At 48.1% G+C, this 21,356-nt stretch overlaps 1 long non-coding RNA gene and 1 pseudogene across 2 annotated transcripts; both read left to right on the forward strand.

Moving 5' to 3' along the window:
• Positions 1–10,163: 10,163 nt before the first annotated feature.
• Positions 10,164–13,151, forward strand: LOC103639382 (uncharacterized). Of its 2 annotated transcripts, XR_002266214.1 has the most exons (3): positions 10,164–12,023; positions 12,226–12,588; positions 12,690–13,151. It is a non-coding gene; the product is annotated as an uncharacterized lncRNA (long non-coding RNA). The 2 variants fall into 2 exon arrangements; XR_559398.2 differs by having other exon boundaries at positions 10,164–12,588.
• A 374-nt stretch (positions 13,152–13,525) lies between these two features.
• On the forward strand, positions 13,526–16,185 carry LOC103644954 (enoyl-[acyl-carrier-protein] reductase [NADH] 1, chloroplastic-like; annotated as a pseudogene).
• The last annotated feature ends 5,171 nt before the right edge of the window (positions 16,186–21,356 follow it).

Raw genomic sequence — 21,356 nt, forward strand, 5'->3', positions numbered from 1 at the left:
AGGCAAACTAGTTAGTTCGAATGGTTGTGATGGTCATCAAGCACCAAAATCGATATAAGAAATGGTTTAAGGCCATTTCCCTTTCAGTGCTCTTTAGAATCCTTCTGACTGAGTGTGTTATCCTCCCGGTAGCACCTGTTTCTTCCGAGGGGCAGCCCAATAGCACAGCTTGGCGACTTATTAGGGGTCTGTGTCAAGTGGCCTGTGGGACACATCCATGTGACGATGACCCATGGTATATCTATCTACCACAAGCCCCCGAGGCTCGAGTCAATTTCTGAGGGTAATTGATTCGAGACTCCAAGAATGAGATGGATTACTTTTCTTTGAGTGCATCTTCCTTCTTTCTCTCTCTTTTTTGACGTTCTGATCCATTGGTGCACCAAATGAGTGTAGCTCCCGAGTTTCGAGCTGATTTAAGTATTTAATCAACTCGAAGGTCCCAATATCCTGCCGTTGTGGTATTTATTTCATTTCTCTAGATTTTAAATGAAGCATGACTTCAGGCCTGATGGCACCTTGTCGACTAACTTTGGCTTGAGTGCGATTCGGATGCACGCGAAGTCGATCGCCTTCTGCAGCACCACCGTCGTCTGGTCCAAATGGCACACGCAGAAATCTGACAATGATCGAATCAAATCATATCAGTACACAAAGAGGAAAGGGAACATATCTGGTGCTCAAAGAGGTACGATGCTCACGTGCACATTTTAAATCTGAGATATTCATCTCACATCCAGCTGCTGCAGTTAATTTGATTAAGAACTCCTCCCACCAAGGGAGGAAGGTGAAAGGGGTTCTTTGTAAAATTGGTGCTTCTGTTAGATGTTGGATGGACGTTGCAGATTTAAAATGTGCACGTGAGCACCGTACCCCTTTGAGTACCAGATATGTTCCCAAGAGGAAAAACTTTGTGGAGAGAAATCGAGGAAGAGAGAGACTGAAGAACGAATACCTGTCGCGGCAAGCGTGGAGCAGAGCAAGAAATCACCGACCACAAGCGCCAACGACGACGCCTCCATCGCAGCAGCAGAGCAAGAAACCGATCGCGGTTCGAGCTCCGGCCACCCAGCTAGCCTCACTGCACGTACCATAGGGGGAGAAGTTGCAGTGGAGTCGACTGAAGAAGGAAGGGCGAGACGAGTTTCTTTCAGACCCTAGCTGGAACTGGACTATACAGAGGCGTCGAATCCTTTTTGTGTTAGTCATAATACCTGGACAACTTATGGACTATTTACTAGAGACATCTTCAAGTTTTTGCATTCTTTACTTCCCATGTGATTTGACAAAAAACGTTTTGAGCTAGTTTAGTTTCATCATGTTTACAAATTGTTTTGGCAGCTGCCATTATATGATATTGACTATTTCTTTATCTATATTTTTGGTTACGGTCAGATCTGAATTGTAGTTGGGTTCTTCTGTGGTCTCATTTGAGTTTCTACTGTCTATTCCTTATCAGTCGCAACAATTCAAGTTTTTCAGGTCTAAAAGATTATGGCTTGATGGTTTCCAAAAATTGGGCTCGGTTCTAACATTGAAGGATTTGATGCAAAGTATTTACTTTTTTGTTTCCTGTACATTTTGTGTGTGTGTGTGTGCGGGCGGGGGTTGACTGTTCAATTACTCATAGTCCCGTGTAACATGGAAGGTTACAGTTCAATTCTTAATCTGAAACAAGAACATTTGGAGTGGCCGTTTTAGGTAGTTAGGCACAAAACTTCAGTTAATATCTTAAAGTTCCATACTGACATTTTTCCATAAGTAGCTGAGAACCATATAAACATCATTGCATAGAGATAGCTGCCATGATTGTGTTTTACATATCATCTAGTTGATAATGGTAAAACTGAACCTTACATTTAGGTCCTTTTTTATTGTCCATTGTTCCAATTGGTGATGGATGAGATCTTAAGGGATATACAAGGGTGTCAGAGAGGAATTCTCCGGCCAGGTGGCGGAATGCACCCGCCCTAAATTCTAAGATGAGGAGGGTCCTAAGTGTTTTGCCTGTTAGGTAGAAACAGGAAGAACACAAGAACACACAATGATTTAGAGTGGTTCGGGCCGCCGCAGCGTAATACCCTACTCCACTGTGTGATGTATTGAGCTTGAGAGCTTGTATGAACTTGTGAGTGTGAGAGTCTAAGTGAGCTTGAGCCTAAGTTGGGTCTGCCTTGTAACGTCGTGTGCCCTCCCTTTTATAGCTCAAGAGGGGCACGTACAAGGCTGCTGGGCCCCGACATGCGGGCCCAGGGGCAAAACGAAGGGAATACAAATAGAAGTATCCAGTGCCAGTGCCGCCCAGAACATCTCCAAGCGCCATAATGTCCGTAGTCCATATAGTATTAATATCTCGCGGCTGCTTCCTCGGTAACACGCGAGCCATGATGAGCACATCGTATGCCGCAGCACGGGCGTACTGCCTGCTAATGGAATGGACAGGCACGCCGCCCGCAGAGTGGCCTGGTCGCCGTCCGTCAGCGGAGTGGGCAGGGCACATTAAATGCTGAGGCGGCACATCGCCTGCCAGTGGAGTGGACAGGGCTCATTAAATGTTGAGGCGGCACATCACCTGGCAGTTTGACAGGCGGCGCGCCTTATCCGCAATAAATGCAGAGGACGTGCGGCCTAGAGGCCTTACGTCAGGCTCCGCCCGCTGGCTTACGTAGCGGGCAGCTGGCCACATGGCAGCATCGGCTCCCCGCCTGAGCGGGGAGCAGAGGCGTATGCGGTATGGTCCGGACACGTGTCGGCTCTCGACACCCGCCTGGCCTTGATTAAGGTCCAGGTACTCTTTGTCCCAGAATCCCGGGACCCTGTTGTGAGTGGCCAGGACCCTGCACAGGGGGGTCCGGAACACATCCCAGGGGTCCGGGCACGCCCGTGGAGGTTCTGGACCTTACCCAGAGGTCCGGTCCGTATGTACAGGGGTCCGGTACTTTCCCATGGGGGTCCGGACCCACTGCTTATGCCTTGGAGCATATCGTCTTTTCTGGCCACGTGGCGGCCCCGGAGCCGTCCGTGCGGTGGGGTCGGGTGTTGTTTGCCACGTGACTAGAAATAGCCACGTGGACACCGTGCCTTCATACTGTAGTAAGGGGTACCCCTGTTTCAGGGTACCGACAGTGGCCCCCGGGCCCGCCTCAGGGGAGGATACGAGCCTGCGGGTGGGGCCAAAGCTTGTCTAGCGATTGGCGCGTCGCATCCGTGCGTCTGACGTAATCACTGCCAGTCCACCTTCGGTCACGCCAACTGCCACGTCTATCCCTGCGGCTGACCGACCTGTGACCTCCGCACTTGATGGCCACGCGCGGGGGGCCTCGATACCGCTGCATTGGTTTTGAAAATTCACCTCTCTGTCCTCTGCGGCGGCTCCGAGGAGGCGTGGTACTGGCGCGAGCGGCGGTTCGTCTTCTTTGCACCTAGGAACCGGCGTCCAAGGAGGATGACTCGTGGGCCCGAGCCCCCGCGTCAGAGACTGGGCCGTTGACTTCGGCGGAGGTGAAGAGGCGCACTACCGTGGGCGGCGGCCCGCTCCTCACGCAGCGGTTCGCCTTCTTGGCACTCGGAGACCGACGCCCAAGGAGCATGACTTGTGGGCCCGGGCCCCCGTGTCAGAGGCTGGGCCGCTGCTTTCGGCGGAGATGAAGAGGCGCACTACCGCGGGCGGCGGTTCGCTCCTTGCGTGACGGTTCGCCTTCTTCGCACCCGGAGACCCGCACCCCAGCTAGATGACTTGTGGGCCCGAGCCCCCCGTATCATAGGCTGGGTTGCTTCGGTGCACGTCGGGCGAACTTTTCTGCGGCGTCTCGGGGCGCGAGCAAGGGAATCTTCCTTTAAAAAGGGGTTCACCCCGTGTGCAGCGGTTATGCTTCCGCATTTTCTCCCAACTGCTGCGCCCTTTCGCCTTCGAGTTCTCCGCGCCCCTTTGGATTTGCACTTCTTCTGCCGCCGTAGTCGCCATGGCCTTGCTAGCCATCTCGAGCGCTTCCAGTCCGAGGTGGCACTCAACCTGGTGCGCAACCTGCTCGGGTAGGACACGCCGGTGTTCGCTGGAAGGATCCACGCCGGCGCCTCTCCCCCGGCGATCTCGCCGCCGGGGAGTTCGTGCTCTTCGTTTCCAACCTCTCCTGTGAGTTGGTGCTGCCTATCTTGCCTTTCTTCCTGCTGCTGTTGGAGGAGCTCGGTCTCCAACTTCAGCACCTCACGCCCCGCTCCATCCTCCGGGCGGCCATCTTTGCTCACCTCTAGGAGATGTCCGTGGGGGCGACGCTTCTTCCGCCAGCATTTGGACGAAAGGGTGTTGTGCAGCGACCTTCCGGGGGTGGAAAGCAAGCTGAGCTGCGACTCCATCTTTCGTGTGAGCTTCACCAGCATCCCATGGTACACCTCCATGAACTGGTCTAGCTCCAACTCCATGAGGTGGGAAGCGAGTTGAGCTACGGCTCCATCTTTCGTGCCTCCATCTCTTTGGCTTTAATGGCCTCGACGTCGCCTCCAATGGTGACCGTTGGTCCGGTTGCCGATACTGAAGACGCCGCCCGGTAGGTCGTACAAGATGCCGTGGAGACGGCGGCCGCGCGCTTCCAGCGCGACCCTACTGATGCCGAGTAGCTCATACATGTAGAAATGAGGCTAGGGCTCCGCTTGAAGGCGGATATAATAACTTTTGTTTTTGTAAGATACTTTTTGGGAACTATCAATTAAACAGCTCTTATCTGTATGGTGCTTGTTCTTACTGTGTGTGGTTTTATCAACTCCTCTCCTGGTACTTGGCCCCCCCCTGGGATGTAGGTTCGACGTGTCGAGGCTAGATACCAGCATACCTAAGAAAGAGTTGGTGTCCCGGCCCCCAGGAGGTAGCCTCGACTGGGACCTGGACTTGCACACAACTTCGGCTAGGAAGTGTTAGTAGCACACCCATTAGGACCCATCATCTGGTACCAACCATCCTTTGATTCGTGCAACAGGACCTGCAGGATTTGGCCTGGGAAGCCAAGCCGTGTGCCCGGACCCCCTGAACCACAGTTCCAGATACTAGGACACCCATCGCAGAGTGGTGGAGCGTGTAGGCTTATGGTACGGGACCAGGCTAAGTGGCTACATGGCTCTAGACCACCCCAGGGGACGTGCGTCCATTCTCTAGAACCGGACCCCAGGTTCCCGGACCCACAGGGCCACAGTTCCAAATACTAGGATACTGGTCGCAGAGTGGTGAAGCGTGCAGGCTTAGGGTGCAGAACCAAGCTAAGCGGCTACACAGCTCCGGACCATCCCAGGAGACGAGTACCCGTTCTCTAGAACTGGCCCCCAGGCTGCCGGACCCCCCTGCTTTCGTAGAGGGGTCCTAAACCGCAAGCCTGACTACTCAATTCGGATGTCATCATACTAGCAAGGGTGGGAGACCGTATGGGTGGGTTAGATAAAAAATAATAAAATCTGGAATCTGTAGCAGAATAAAACCATCACAGGAGCACATCTGAGGGGGTAAATTATTTCTTTCATAACTCGATATGCATGGGTGCAGACCAACAGGCCGGGCTTACGAGGGCGGACCTCACCGGGCTGGCATACACATATGCACAACCTAGTTACAAAAAGAAGAAACCCCAACCCCTCAGACTTGCTCCTATGCATAGAACTTACGGAGATGCTCTATGTTCCAGAGGTTGGGAAGAGGCACTCCTTCAGTTGTAGTAAGGCGGATACACCCAGGTCGGCCTATTTTCGTCACCTTGAAGGGTCCTTCCCAACTGGGGGAGAGTTTGTGGAGCCCTTCTCGGTTCGGTACTCGCCGTAGGAGCAGGTCCCGGACCCCGAGCTCCCTACTATGCACGATCCGCTGGCGGTAGCGCCCGAGCGCTTGGTTGTAACGTGCATTTCGGATCACCGCTTGCCATCTGCATTCGTTGATGAAGTCCATGACCTCACGCCGCAGCCGTTCCTGCATAGACTCATCAGAAGACTGGGTCCGTGGGGAGCCCATAAGGGTTTCCGGGCGAAGACAGGCTTCGGACCCGTGGACCGGGAAGGGCGGGGTCGCCCCGGGAGCTTGGCTAGCTGTCGTCACCGGAGTCAGAGCCTTCGGTGAAGACATCCTTCAGGACCCCCTCGGGTGACTGATACCCAAGGTCCCGTTCTCCCGTGGCCACCTCGCCGCAGTCGACCCTTTCCTTGCCAGGGCGGCGACGAGGTGGGGAGCCATCTCTGGGGATCTGTTCGCGCCGCTCGTTGACGCGCTTTGCGAGTTCAATGATCTCGCGACACTCCGCGGTGCTATGGCGACTGTTGGGGTGTACAGGGCATGAGCCGCTGTTACCCCTCTGCGGCCGTGGGCGCTTGTTGCGCTCGTTCCGGCCCCCAGTCGCGGCTGCGACGACCAGAGCGGCAGTCTGCGGCTTCTCCTGGCCGCGGTTCTTCTTCTTCTTTTTGCCGTCTTGGGAGACGGCACCCGAGCCACCCGTATGGGCAGCCCCGGTCTGTGGCGCCGAGTGCCATGCACGACCCTCGGCGGCTCTGGCGCACTTGTCAGCCAGAGCAAAGAGCGTGGTGACAGTTTCCACGTCATGCGTGGCCAACTTCTCCAACATCTTTTCATCACGTACCCCCTGGCGGAAAGCGGTGATGATGAAAGCATCGGAAATACGAGGTATAGTGCCTCGTACCTTAGTGAAGCGGGAGATAAACGTCCGGAGGGTTTCCTCGGGCTCTTGCCTCACTGCGTGGAGGTGGGCCTCCACGCCATGCTGCTGATAAGCACTGGCGAAGTTCGCTATGAACCTCGCACAGAGCTCTTCCCAGGAGTAGATCGACCCCGGGGTAAGGTTCATGAGCCAAGTCCGGGTCGGCCCAGACAAGGCAACATGGAAGTATGTTGCTATTACCGCGGTGTCTCCACCTGCTGTTGTAATGGCGGTGACATACACTTGCAAGAATTCCGACGGGTTAGTCGTACCGTCGTACTTTTCTGGCAAGTGTGGCCGGAACTTGGACGGCCAAGTCGCCGCGCGGAGATGATCCGCCAGCGCGGCGCAGCCCACGCCGGCCAATCGGACACCCGCTTGGATCCGGGCGCCCGTTGGAGTCTGCGGTGCAACCGCAGCGAAGTCGAAGTCAAGGTTGCGACCCTCGACGTTCTGTCGGCGCTCACGCGCCCTCTCCAGAGAGACGCGGGCATCCTCACCCGCACGCCTGCGGTTGAGTTCTGCCCGTAGGTCATTAGACCTCTCCAGAGAGACTAGAGCGTCCTCTCCCGCCCGCCGGCGGTTGAGCTCTGCCCGCAGATCCTCAGTCGGTGCGGCCCTCATCGAGGGTGAGCGCACAGACGCCGACGCCTCATGTTGACGCCGGGACGACCGAGGCCTGGGCCTGGTTGAGCCAGAGTGCGCCATGCCGAGCAGACGGTCGACATCGTCGCGCCACTGCTTCATGGCCCCCGGTGAGGCGGTGGAGCTAGGAGGGTGGCGCAACAACTCTCTGGCCGCGGACAGCGCCCCAGGCGCTGCCCTAGACGCCCTGGACGTTTGCGCGGGAGTGTGCTGCCGCGCGGAGTGCACAGCAGCAGCTGCACCAGGTGCAGGGAGGTTGGTGGCCCGCGGTGTGGAAGAGGCTGCTGCCTCCTCCACTATGAAATCCTCGGGCAAAAAATCATGGTGCTCGACGATGTGAACCATGGCGTCGAGTAGGAGAACAAGCAAAAACCTAAAGCCTAAGCCCCTACCTCACGTGCCAAATGTCGGAGAGGAATTCTCCGGCCGGGTGACGGAATACACCCGCCCTAGATCCTAAGATGAGGAGGGGCCTAAGAATTTTGCCTGTTAGGTGGAAACGGGAAGAACACAAGAACACACAAGGATTTAGAGTGGTTCGGGCTGCCGAAGCGTAATACCCTACTCCATTGTGTGATGTATTGAGCTTGAGAGTTTATATGAACTTGTGAGTGTGAGTGTCTAAGTGAGCTTGAGCCTAAGTTGGGTCTACCTTGTAACGCCGTGTGCCCTCCCTTTTATAGCTCAATGGGGGCACGTACAAGGGTGCTGGGCCCCGACATGCGGGCCCAGGGGCAAAACGAAGGGAATACAGATAGAAGTATACAATGCCAGTGTCACCCAGAAGATCTCCCAGCGCCATAATGTCCGTAGTCCATATAGTATTAATATCTCGCAGCTTCTTCCTCAGTAACACGCGAGCCATGATGAGGACAGCGTATGCAGCAGCACGGGCGTACTGCCTGCCAACGGAATGGACAGGCACGCCGCCCGCAGAGTGGCCTGGTCGCCGTCCATCAGCGGAGTGGGCAGGGCACATTAAATGCTGAGGCGGCACATCGCCTGCCAGTGGAGTGGACATGGCTCATTAAATGCTGAGGCGGCACATCACCTGCCAGTTTGACAGGCGGCGCGTCTTATCCGCAATAAATGCAGAGGACGTGCGGCCCAGAGGCCTTACGTCAAGCTCCGCCCGCTGGCTTACGTCGCGGGCAGCTGGCCACGTGGCAGCATCGGGTCTCCGCCTGAGCGGGGAGCAGAGGCGTATGCGGTATGGTCCGGACACGTGTCGGCTCCGGACCCCCGCCTGGCCTTGATTAAGGTTCAGGTACTCTTTGTCCCAGAATCCCGGGTCCCTGTTGTGAGTGGCCCAGACCCTGCACAGGGGGTCCGGGCACGCCCGTGGAGGTTCTGGACCTTACCCAGAGGTCCGGTCCGTATGTACAGGGGTCTGGTACTTTCCCATGGGGGTTCGGACCCACTGCTTATGCCTTGGAGCATATCGTCTTTTCTGGCCACGTGGCGGCCCCGGAGCCGTCCGCGCGGTGGGGTCGGGTGTTGTTTGCCACGTGACTAGAAATAGCCACGTGGACACCGCGCCTTCATACTGTAGTAAGGGGTACCCCTGTTTCAGGGTACCGACAAAGGGGATATCCCTTGGTTTATGCTTTTTGTGGACGATGTAGACATGTAGTTGTGGTTGACACTGTAGAGTCCAAAGGTTTTAGACTCAATAGAATTAAAAACCCGAATATATGAGATGTGACTTTGGCATTACTACACATGAGGAAGTAGATGTTAGTTTTAAAGGTCAAGTATTGTCGAGGAAGGATATCTTTTGATATTTGGGATCTATGCTACAAAGAGACATGGATATTAATGAAGATGTTAGCCATATAATTAAAGCTGGGTGGATGAAGTGGCGTCAAGAATTTTGGCATTCTATGTGACAAGAGGGTACCACAGTAGCTAAAAAACAAGTTTTATTGGACAATGATTAGACTTACTATGTGACAATGATTAGACTTGCTATATTTTATGGCGATAAATGTTGGCCTACACAAAGACTATGTTCAACAAATAAATGTTGCGGAAATGCATATGTTGTGTTGGATTTGTGGCCATATAAGAAGGGGTCAAGTCTAGAACGATGATATACATGATAGGCGCGAAAGGGCCTCTAGCTGAGTTGATTAGGTGGTCTGAGTAGCACTCCTTAGGTTCTGTGTTCGAATCCCAGTGGAATCGAATTTCAGGTTAAGTTTAAAAAAGGTCACTCGTTGGTTCCCCTGGTTGTGTGTAGACGAGATGGACAACCTCTGGGGGGGCAGATCCTCATGTAGGGGTCGGGAGGGCTCAAAATCATGACATTTCTCGGTTGGGGCTCCAATTGAGCTTCTTAATATAATACCGTGGGGGTGGTTTTTCCCCATCGGCTGAGTTTTTTTATATACTTGATAGGCTAGAGGTAGCACTAGTTGAAAAAACTTGTCTAACACCGGTTGAGTTTGCCCAACGGAGTCCTACAGAGGCACCAATGTGTAGTGGGATCCTAAGACACGATAGTAGTGTTGGAGATCCAGGGGAAGCCTGAAGTCAACATGAGAAGAGGCAGTAAAACGAGTCTTGAAACGATGGAATATACTCTAGGATTTATGTAGCGCCCGGCGTGTCGGGTGCACTACAGAGTCTATAGAAGCCGTGTCCAAGTGAAGGCGTAATGTGTTAGACTTCGTCATTTACTTTGTTAAGAGTCATTTAAGGCACCATTGATGGGCCCAATGTTATGATTAGCAATTGTGCTATTAAGACCCATGTGGTCGGAACCCGAGGAACATTATCATGTAAAAAGAATATACACGAAAGTGAACTTGAGGTTGCCTTGCCTCGCAAGTTCATCGTCCCACGTTCCAGATTCCACCATCTCTCACATCACCGACGAGCGCCACAGCCACGAGCAATAGTTGGTATCAAAGACAGGATCCTCAGCGTGTGCCGCTATTACTTTTCGTTTACCGTTGGTCGCCGCCGTATACGTTGTGCGTTGGTGAGTTTCTGTCGTTTGTTGCGTAGCATCGACGACGACGGTCGAGTTCCTCTAAATCCCACGCTACTCGGTGTGATTCGCGGGCAGTCATCACGGTGCCGCCAAAACCCCAGTCCAAACCAAATTCGTGTTGGCGGCGATGGAGGGGGCGTGATAGGGCGATGCAGATCGATGGAACCATGTCACCGAGAGCATCGACTTGTTGTTCACCAAGATGGCGATCTTCAACACGTCCAAGAGCAAATGCACGTGAATCAAGACTTGGGCGTCAAGGCCATGGAGCAAGTCCTGAAGGACAAATCTCTCCTCACCAAGCAGTTGGAAGCCACCGGTAAAGCAGTTGCACATCTCACCCTGGATCGCGAGGCTGAGAACACTTTTGAGACCTTCTCCCAAGCATCTCAGGAGCGATGCCATCATGTTCCTCCACGGTTTCACAATCCTCGAGGTGAGCACCACCATCCTTGTCTGATCCATGATCTGCACCGAGAGCATCAGGAGGGACATATGAGTTATCATCATCCTGTGCCTAAACTTAATTTGCCGGAGTTCAATGGTCGATATTCGAAGATTTGGCAACGCCAATGTGAAGATTTCTTCCACATTTACAATGTACCTGAACACCTGTGGATTACCACGGCCACAATGCATATGGAAGCCAATGCAGGCCGATGGGTTCTGAAGGGTACTTTAGTGGATTGGGATCAATTTATGCAATGCTGTAGAGATGAAATTTGGGGCCTATGATATGTCCATGCCTTAGGGGAATTGTTGGAACTAAAACAAACTGGGTCAGTAGAGGATTTTGTGGCTGAATTTGAATCCTTACAGTTTCTGCTGGAAATGCATAATGCTGGGTTTGACAAAATGTTTTTTTTTCACACAATTCACCCGAAGTATGAAACCTGAGATTGCTGCAACCGTAGAGTGTCACATAACACAAACCATGGAATACGCTGTGAGGCTTGCCAAAATTCAGGAAAATCTGTTGGACAAAGGTAAATTCAAGGCCTACAAACAGAACACCTCCAATGTTGTGGCTCAGTTTCCTGCTAAGTGGGATCAGAAACAGTTTCCTCCACCCCCATCTCCATTCAGCAAAGAACAATAGAAACGAGATTTTTGTCAAGCCAACAATTTATGTTTCTACTGTTCTGAACCATTTGATGCAACACACCTAGCCAAGTGCACCAAATGACCCAAACCCACTGTAAATGCACTGGTAGTCAATGATTTGGATGTGCAGTTAACTGAAGAAGTGTTACATCAGTTGGATATGGAGGATGCCCTGCGTGCTGAATTATGTCAACTTTCAATCAATGCTATAGCTGGTACTGACACTGGCAATGCACTGAAACTTCGAGCACTTGTGAAGAACAAAGTAATGTTAAGTTTGGTCGACAGTGGTAGTTCCCACAACTTTATCATCTCATCTTTTCTGGACAAGTGTGGTATCACAGCTGTTCCTATGGCACCTAAACGGGTTAGCGTTGCTAATGGTGATACTCTGGTTGCTGACAAGCAAGTGATCCAATTCCAATGGTGGATTCAGGGGCATACCTTCTGTACTTACATGATGGTAATAGATCTCGGGGCTTTTGATGCTATACTTGGTTATGACTGGCTGTCCCCTCACAGTCCCATGACCTGTCATTGGCAGCATAGAACATTGCAATTTTATTACAAAGACAAGGTGATTCAGCTAAAAGGTGTGTTTCCTCATTCCCCTCACTTGCAGGGTATTACTTCAGCTCAATTGGTTAAGTGGGCCACTGGTAATGATGTGGGTGCCTTGGCTGTTGTGGAAATTCTGGATCCTACACCCCAAACTCAACCACCAGCCTTGGTGCATGAGTCATTGGAAGAGTATGCTGATGTTTTTGCTACACCTAACTCTTTACCTCCCACCAGGTTTCATGATCATCATATATCATTGTTGCCAAATGTTGTCCTGGTCATTCACGACCTTATTGATACTCCCCACTGCACAAAGATGACATAGAGAAACATGTGAAGGAGCTCTTGGCCTCGGGTATGATCGTCCCCAGTAATAGCCCATTTGCCTCCCCGGTTTTGTGTCAATTACTGGAAGTTAAACTCACTATCAAAAACCGGTTTCCCATTCCGATCATCGATGAAATTCTGGACGAGTTGGCAGGCACCAAACTTTTCACCAAGCTGGACATGAGATCGGGTTACCATCAAGTCGGGATGCATTCAGATGATGAGTTTAAAACGACATTCAAAATACATCATGGACATTTTCAGTTTCATGTGAGGCCCTTTGGCTTGACCAACGCTCCTGCAACTTTTCCGCATCTCACAACTCAAATCCTTCACCCCTAACTATTCTCCTGTTTTCGCTGATTTCAAAGTGTTGACAGACTTCAGTTCGCAAGACCTGTTGCCGGATCAACTTCTGGACTGTCGCTTGGTGAAGAAAGGCAGTAAGGCGGTTCCACAAGTGTTAGTCCAATGGCGCAATCTTCTAGCTGCTTCTGCTACGTGGGAGGACTGGTACGTGTTGAAGAATCACTTTCCACACATGGCTGCTTGGGGACAGGCATCAACTGAAGGGGAGGGAGATGTAGCGCCCGACGTGTCGGGTGCGGTACAGGAGTCTGCAGAAGCCGTGCCCAAGTGAAGGCGTAATGTGTTAGGCTCCGTCATTTACTTTGTTAAGAGTCATTTAAGGTACCATTGGTGGGCTCAATGTAATGACCAGCAACTATGCTGTTAAGGTCCTTGTGGTCGGAACCTGAGGAACATTATCATGCAAAAAGAATATACACGAAAGTGAACTCGGGGTTGCCTTGCCTCGCAAGTTCATCATCCCACATCTGAGATTCCACCGTCTCTCACGTCGCCTGCGATCGCCGCGGCCACAGGCACGGCAATTTAGCCTTGAATATCAGTGCATGGAAAACAGCTATCCATGTTTCTGTCGGGTTGCTTGAGACTAAAGACTTTGTTGTTGTTGGTTCCAATTGGTAATTGAAAAATCTGATACTTTGGACAGCATAGTTTTAAAATGTGTAGAATAAACCTGTTAGTGGTGCCCTAAAAAGGAAATTTCAACATATGACTAATATATGATAAAAGATATCCCATGACGCCTTAGAAAGAAAATCAATTTAACAGTAGCAGAAGAAAAATGCTTCTGCTGTTATTAGGACCAACAGTCAATTTACTGAAATTGCATAGTATTCTCATGTCAAGCACAGCGTATTTATTTGTTGTTCTGTAGCCTTTATTAAAAGAATAAAACATAAATGAATCTTCTTGTCAGTCTGCTCTCTGATAGTAAACTTTTAATTACTACAATTTTTCTCAGATACTTAAATGTTTCAGGTAAAAGGGCATTCATTGCTGGAGTTGCTGATGATAATGGCTATGGATGGGCAATTGCAAAGGCACTTGCTGCGGCTGGTGCTGAAATGCTTGTTGGTACATGGGTGCCGGTATGTTGATCAGACTTTTAAAGATTTCTTTGCATTGGTCACTTTTGCTGATCCATTGTCTTATGTAGTATTCTACTTTGACAGGCACTTAACATATTTGAGACAAGTCTGAGGCGTGGAAAGTTTGATGAATCACGGAAGTCTGTATTTTAATTTTTTGTTAGATTCATCATGCAGACAGTTTAGCAGGTGTGTAACTTACTGTTGATACAGGCTGCCAGATGGATCTCTTATGGATATTGTTAAAGTCTATCCACTTGATGTTGTCTATGATTCCCCGGATGATGTTCCTGAAGACGTAATGTTCTTATTTCCTTATCCCCCTTTTGCAACATGGCTTCATAATTAACATTTTATTTCTATTAGGTCAAATCGAATAAAAGATATGCAGGTTCATCACATTGGACAGTAAAGGTGTGTGATTGCCAATCATTTTTCTATATCTGTAGCTGCCTAGGTTTTATACTTGCTAGAAGAAAATGCTCAAAATACAGCTGCAGAGTGTTTCTCCTGAAAGCTTTAGAGCGGACAAGGACAATAACATTGGTCTCCTTGATTTAACAGGAAGTTGTTGAATCAGTGAAGAATGATTTTGGCAGCATTGACATACTAGTGCACTCTCTTGCTAATGGCCCAGAGGTACAATATCGCACTCGCCTGTGTATATGTGTGTGCAGCGGGTGTGGTGCAGCTTTTGCTTGTGACACTGTACATTGTCTAACCATCTTAAAAACCACATGTCATTTTGAAGGTAACAAAACCTTTGTTGGAGACATCAAGAAGAGGCTATCTTGCGGCAATTTCAGCATCGAGTTACTCCTATGTTTCATTGCTTCAGCATTTCCTTCCTATAATGAACCCCGGTAGTCAGGGGCGAAGCTAGGTAGATGCTAGGGGGTGCATATGCACCCGCGAAATTTTACAAAACTACTGATTCAGACTAGATTTTTACCATATATGCACCCTCTACGGGTTATTACCATGCACCCTTAAGCTATTTGCATCCTCCTCTATTTTACTCTAGCTTCGCCACTGCCGGTAGTCCATATCTCCTATCCTGTGTTGTGGCTTCTACCATTATTTCCCATGCTAAGACTATTACTGTTGGTAACTACCTTTTTTTCTTAAGCCAATGAATCATGGTAGTGTAACTTATTGTGGGTGAAACTTTTGAGTATAAAGTCTATTATTCTGGTTTAACCTTTTTGTGACCTCTTCATTTATCCTTTAATAGAGAAAAGGTGTTCTGATATCCAACTTGTTAACCCTTATGTGTTGACACTGTTTCATGAATTTCAATATTTTGCAGGTGGTGCTAGTATCTCCCTAACATACATTGCATCTGAAAGGGCGGTTCCTGGGTAAATATTCTGTTGAGGTTTTTGCGATGGAGCTACTTTTTGTGCTATGATATCTTGTGATTATTATATTGATTTTGTTCTCTGATAGGTATGGTGGTGGCATGAGTTCTGCTAAAGCAGCTCTCGAGAGTGATACACGGGTATGGTCTTGCGTAATTGTGTACCATGAATTTTATGTTCTTTTTTTTACATTTATAAACCTATCGATGTAGGTGCTTGCTTTTGAAGCTGGACGAAAAGGCGAAATTAGAGTTAACACCATATCAGCAGGTAGTTTTGTCAAGTAATACTGATGAAGTAAAAAGAATATCAGCAGTATACCTTTTTTGTTAGCTATTCTTTTATGCTTTGACAATTAACTTACACTTGTATATGTAGGCCCTCTTGGGAGCCGAGCTGCTAAGGCAATTGGATTTATCGAGAAGATGATATAGTACTCATATGTTAATGCACCATTGCAGAAGGAACTGTTGGCTGGTCAGAGTTGCATACTTTGTTACTTGTCACTTGCTGTTTCCTCCCCGTATTTGAAAGGTCCAACCTTTTTCTTCAAACGCTGTCTTTTTTTTAACAAATGTACTCTTGTTGGACAGATGAGGTGGGGAACACAGCTGCATTCCTGGTTTCTTCATTGGCTTCTGCCATCACTGGCTCGACTGTTTATGTTGACAATGGACTCAATACAATGGGGCTTGCAATTGACAGCCCTCCTGTGGCATCATAGATGTGCTTGTGGTTGCTGCATTTTGCGGTGTGGTTCTTGAATAAAGATCTTAATTAGTTATTATAGTATGGGTAGGGTGACAATGAGCTCTAAATTTTACACTACAAAATTTAAGGGATTGGATTAGGATGAAGCTCTATTTTTATTCGTTTTTGAACTAGAAATAATTTAGGATCTTAACAAGTCATGAAGAATTATTTAGAGCACGATCCATTACCACCCCTAAGTATGAGAGGTAAGGGCAGCAAAGCGAAAAATATGAGCTGGCATTTTGCGTTCTGCATTGGAGATCAATATTACGGGGTGTTTGAATCCCTTTATTTTAGAGCAATTGGAATTCACTCAATAAAGTAACTTATTTAGTTTGGAATTTGACATTCTACTACTTTCCAAAGTTCAGATATAAGCCTATCTCAAATTCATGGCGTGGAGGATGGAAAATGATTTTATGCATTAGTAGAATTTGTTTCTACTCTGTAACTTACATGATACTCTTCGTCTCACTCCTCTATAGTAAAATGCAGCACATAAATATTTCTGATATATTGCTAATAATAGTATACAAATATATTTTATATAAAACCAAATTAGCTTAATTGATATATGTCCAAATTACTATTAGGTCTCGTTTGTTTCCTTTCATTTTGAGGAATTGAAATCTTACTAATGAAATAGGTTATTTTTTTAGAATGTGACATTCTAGCACTTTCCAAAATTATTATATAAGCCTATCTCAAATTCATAGGGAGATAGATAGAAATTGATTCTATAGATTTACATGCTATTTTCTGATGTACAACTTATAACACACTTTTCTACTTGCTTCGCTATACCATAAATATAGTATATAACTATCTCTCTCAAATCATTTAGGATACTATACAAATATATATATATATATATATATATATATATATATATAAACTTAATTAGCTTTGTCTAAATTACAATTATTAAAATGGAATTCCATTCCAACGAAACAAACGGTGCCTTATTAGAATGAAATTTAATTTCAATGATCCAAACGGGGCGTTAGAGTATTTTCCAGAATGATGGGGTACCTGGAAAATGCTTTGACGTGGGATTTAAAATGGTTCAGAAGCATACGATAATCCCAACAGTGTTCCTGATAAAACATTCGACCCACCTATTTCCATGACGCAGACCACATCGCCCGCGCTAAACACCTCTCGTTTTTCTGTGCACGTACTATGCGGCCCCAATCCGGATCCGGCAGCAGCACCCACCACTCGAACAACACTGCTAGTCGTAACAGCCCGCGTACCAGCATGCGAGCAACATCCCTGCCGGACACGATTGTGGCTGGAATCAGTATTCAGTAATCTCCAATCAAATCAATTGTCACACTTCAAGCTTGCGTTGACGCACAATGATAATTAGGCCCAACATGGTACACAGCTGTAAATTAAGATGGATTCTACGGATTTGTCGATTCAGGTGATACAGCAGCAAGAAGCTAGTACACCAGAGGCCACACACGGCTAGCACACATCAAAGATGCCAAAATGCAGTAGGGTAGTTTGGAAACTTATTTGATGTCGTTATTTCGCTCAAAAAATTCGAGAACAATTTCTCATGCTAGTTTGGAAACTTAGTTTCTCTTTGAAATTGAAAGGGATTGAGATAGAAATAAACTATTTTCTACTCGAGTTACCACCAGTTCTAAAAGGTATTTGAGTTTCCAAGCTATCCCTTTATGAATACTCGTTATTTATTAAAGTCACCATAGGATCAATAATTACCTAAAATATCAACAATCTTATCGAGAGGCACTAAACAATAGGATATTGGAGAATAAAATTTAAATAAAAATAGTAGTAGATGTATTTTAATCAATTGTGTAAGGGGATTAAGATCTCTCAATCCTCTTCAATCCCCTGTTAACCAAACAAGCCCCTAATATGTATAGAGTGCGATCTTATACTAGTAGACAAATTTTTAAAAATACATTCTAGTGGGTACGTGATTACTAATATTATATTAGGTAAAGATAACTAATAATTTGGATGGAGAGCAACACCCCCGCTTCAAATCATAAAGACCAAAATGTTGTAACCTTAGCACCACGTATTCTCCGATTATCAATATAATATTGTAAAACAAAATAAATAATTGTATGTTCTATGGATGATCGTAGACCATGAATCCGTAGAGCTCGTCGAGAAAATTCCAATTGCCTTAACTTGTCCCGTACGAATTCTAGATAAGTTTTAAGGGTATTGAGAAATTTGGGTCATTGTATGGTAGGGTTCGAAGGAATTTTATTTTTCTTTTGCCCTCCTTCCTCCCAACGGTTGTCGTCTTCTCTTGTGTTCACGCCTAAAAGCATCTAGGCCCTCAAGAGTTTTGGTGATTAATGGAAACATAAGATTATTGTGACTATTTGTAGATACAAAGTTGAGTTAGGTCACAATAATGGAGAATGGTCTGGTTATGTTTATGTGCCCATGATTATGGATTTTATTGTGATTTTTGAAAGGATGAAAGAAAAGGTTAAGGATAGACTAGTTCTAAGTGTCCATTAGAGTTGAGAGACACTCATAGTAGTTTAGTACTTTTTTTCTTTTAACCATACATCAAAGGGGGTACGGACTAGTAACTTGACCTAGATAAGTATAATGAGTTAAGTATGGTGCACATTAGTTGTATTTGGCTCTAGGTGGCTTAGGAGAGGCCCAAAAACAAGGACTAAATCCCAATTCCAAAGTTTCAAAACTGGAAAAAGTAGAAAGGTTTTGGAGGCATCACACCCTATGTTTTAGGGTCGTCGGACCACAGTGGATCTGTCTGACGCTTACAAGAGGAAAACCTAAGAGTGCTTGATACTTAGACCTTATGAACAATATCTTATTGAACTAATGCATTAGGCTAGATGGTCTATATCATTAGACTTGAGAGTTCTCGGCGTACACCAGACTAGTCTAATTGGACCATACTAAAAGGAACGTGGACGCCTAAGAAGGGGGTATATTATAACTTCTATTTCTCGCACTAATCTAGGCCTCTATTTTTTCATTTTAAACAAAACCTATGCAGATAAACAAACAATCTAGTGTAACTAAGGTTTTGTCTAAGTGTTGCTATCTCTACAGCAAAACAAAGTTATACAACTTAGGTTTCAAACCTACTAAACTAGCATATAATCTAACCTAAGAAACGTAAAGCATCTAACCAAAGGTAGCAATGTAAACGTGAATGCTTAAATGAGAAACAGATGCAAATTCCCATTGACGCGCCGATGTTGGTCACATATTAAGATTCCTATGGATAACAAAAACAGGTCAACAAGATTAAAGGTATTAGACCTTCATCCTTCAAATATATCCTATGAGAGATAAGTTTAAGCAGGAAGGTATGAGAGATAGATTTAAGGAGGAAGGTCTTTATAAATGTGAAAGAAGCAGAATATGTAGCAATGCTTGGGACAAACTGTAACACCCATGTGTTACTAGGGTTCCTGCTTGGCACCTTCACTAGCCATATCCTCACAAGTAGATTAAGAATACAACAAGTGAAGTCATACTCAGGAACTAAGATCTTAAGTAAATACCAAGTTATCATGAGCCATCACCTGAATCTTCTTATGATCATCAGAAAAGTGGTGACCCAAAAACCCTAAAATGTGCCATACCTTGAGCTAAAGAAAATCAGATGAGAAAAACTAAATTAGCCCTACTATCATGACATGGACCAGTGACATAAATTGGTAGCACACCAAAATTATGCCTACAAGTTAATTTGCAAAGCATCACCAAAAATATTGGTTGAAGTTCCCCTAAATAAGCTACAAAAGGGAAGAAATGAAAATCAAAATTCTCCACACTCCATTCTAAATTTTCACACCCGAATCAGAGCATCCCTGTGTTCATCACGAAATCAACCTCAAATCTAGTCACTCCAATTGACAAAGTCGTGACTAATTACCTAGCCTAACCCATGTCAGAAGATGGCATCAAAACTCAAAGCCAAACACGACTAAACCTTGACTTTTGCCTCGTAAATAGCCTGCTGGACAGATCACACTTGAGTGTGTAAGATCTTCTCAGCTAGTGAGCATAACTTGACGCCCCCACACCTTATCTCTAGCTTAGAGTATAAGCAACAAATCATATACAAAGATTTCACTGAGATCGGGCTTGGACAAGTGACAATACGCCTGAGAAGAGGGCCAGATGAACATATGCCAGGTGTTCGACGCCGATTGACAAAAGCCGAGTAGACTCTGTCCGCCTGCCCGTGCGCCAACCAGCGCGCGTGCCCTCGCCTGCGCCACGACCAGGGAACCGCAGCGTCGCGCGCGCCCATGTCTGCAAGTGCCAGCGTGCCCTCGGCCTCTCCCTCCACGTCCATTGCAAGCCCTTCCTCGTCGGAGTTCACCACCGCTGAAGTACGCCCCCCGCCTTGCCAGCCGAGAGCCAACCACCATGGCCCGGCTGGCACAGTCTTCCAACCCCCGAGAAATCACCGCCGGGAGCTTCCCTGACCCCCAGTGAACCTCCTCGGCCAGCCCATTTCGTCTGTACAGCTCGTCGAAGTAGCGCCATGGCTAGGGTTGGTGGAGAGCGGCGTCGCGAACTTGATCTGAGTCCGCGGTGCCTGCGGTGTCGAGGGCGAGGATGCTGTTGCCGACGTGCTGGGTGCCGTTGGAGACACTATGCGTGGCGCCGGTGTCGATGGGGTCGACACAGAGCGCGGTGACAACGCCAACGGTGCTGGCGTGCGCGCTTCGGGAGAGACAGGCTCTAGGGCCGATCCCTCAACTTGTTGGTGCCGCAGCTCGTACTCCTCCGCGACAGTAAAGGGGTGCATGTCGACGGTGTCTATGGCACCTCCCCAGTCCCAGCGCGCTCCCTCGTTGAAGACAGCGTCGCGCGAAACGTGGACGCGCTCGGTGACGGGGTCGTAGAAGCGATACGCCTTCGATCCGTCCTGATAGCCGATGAAGACCACCTTCTGTCCCCGGTCTTCCAACTTGCTGAGGTGTGGACGCGGGTGCTTGATGTACGCCACACACCCAAACACCTTCAGGAAGTGTACCGTCGGCTTCTTCCCGTACCAAGCCTGGTACGGGGTCCTTCCGTTGAGCGAGGCTGTGGGCGCCCGGTTCAGCAGGAACACTGCAGTGTGAACCGCCTCTCCCAGAAGTGACCCGGCATCCCACGGGCGCGAAGAATGCTCCTGGCCGTTGACACGACCATTTGGTTCCGGCGTTCGACGACGCCGTTTTGCTGTGGTGTGTACGGCGCCGAGAAATGGCGCTGAATCCCTTCACCTGCACAGTGTTCACCAAATTGAACTGAGGTGAACTCACCGCCATTATCAGTGCGCAGCACTTTCAGCTTCTTGCCGCACTCGCGCTCGACGCGAGCTTGGAACGACATGATCGCCGATGGGGCATCCGCCTTTGAGAGCAGCAGGGTGAGCCACATGAATCGACTCATGTCGTCCACTAGTAGCAGAAAGTAGGCGTTCCCG

Source organism: Zea mays, chromosome 1 (genome assembly GCF_902167145.1).
Source record: "Zea mays cultivar B73 chromosome 1, Zm-B73-REFERENCE-NAM-5.0, whole genome shotgun sequence".
Taxonomy (NCBI): domain Eukaryota; kingdom Viridiplantae; phylum Streptophyta; class Magnoliopsida; order Poales; family Poaceae; genus Zea; species Zea mays.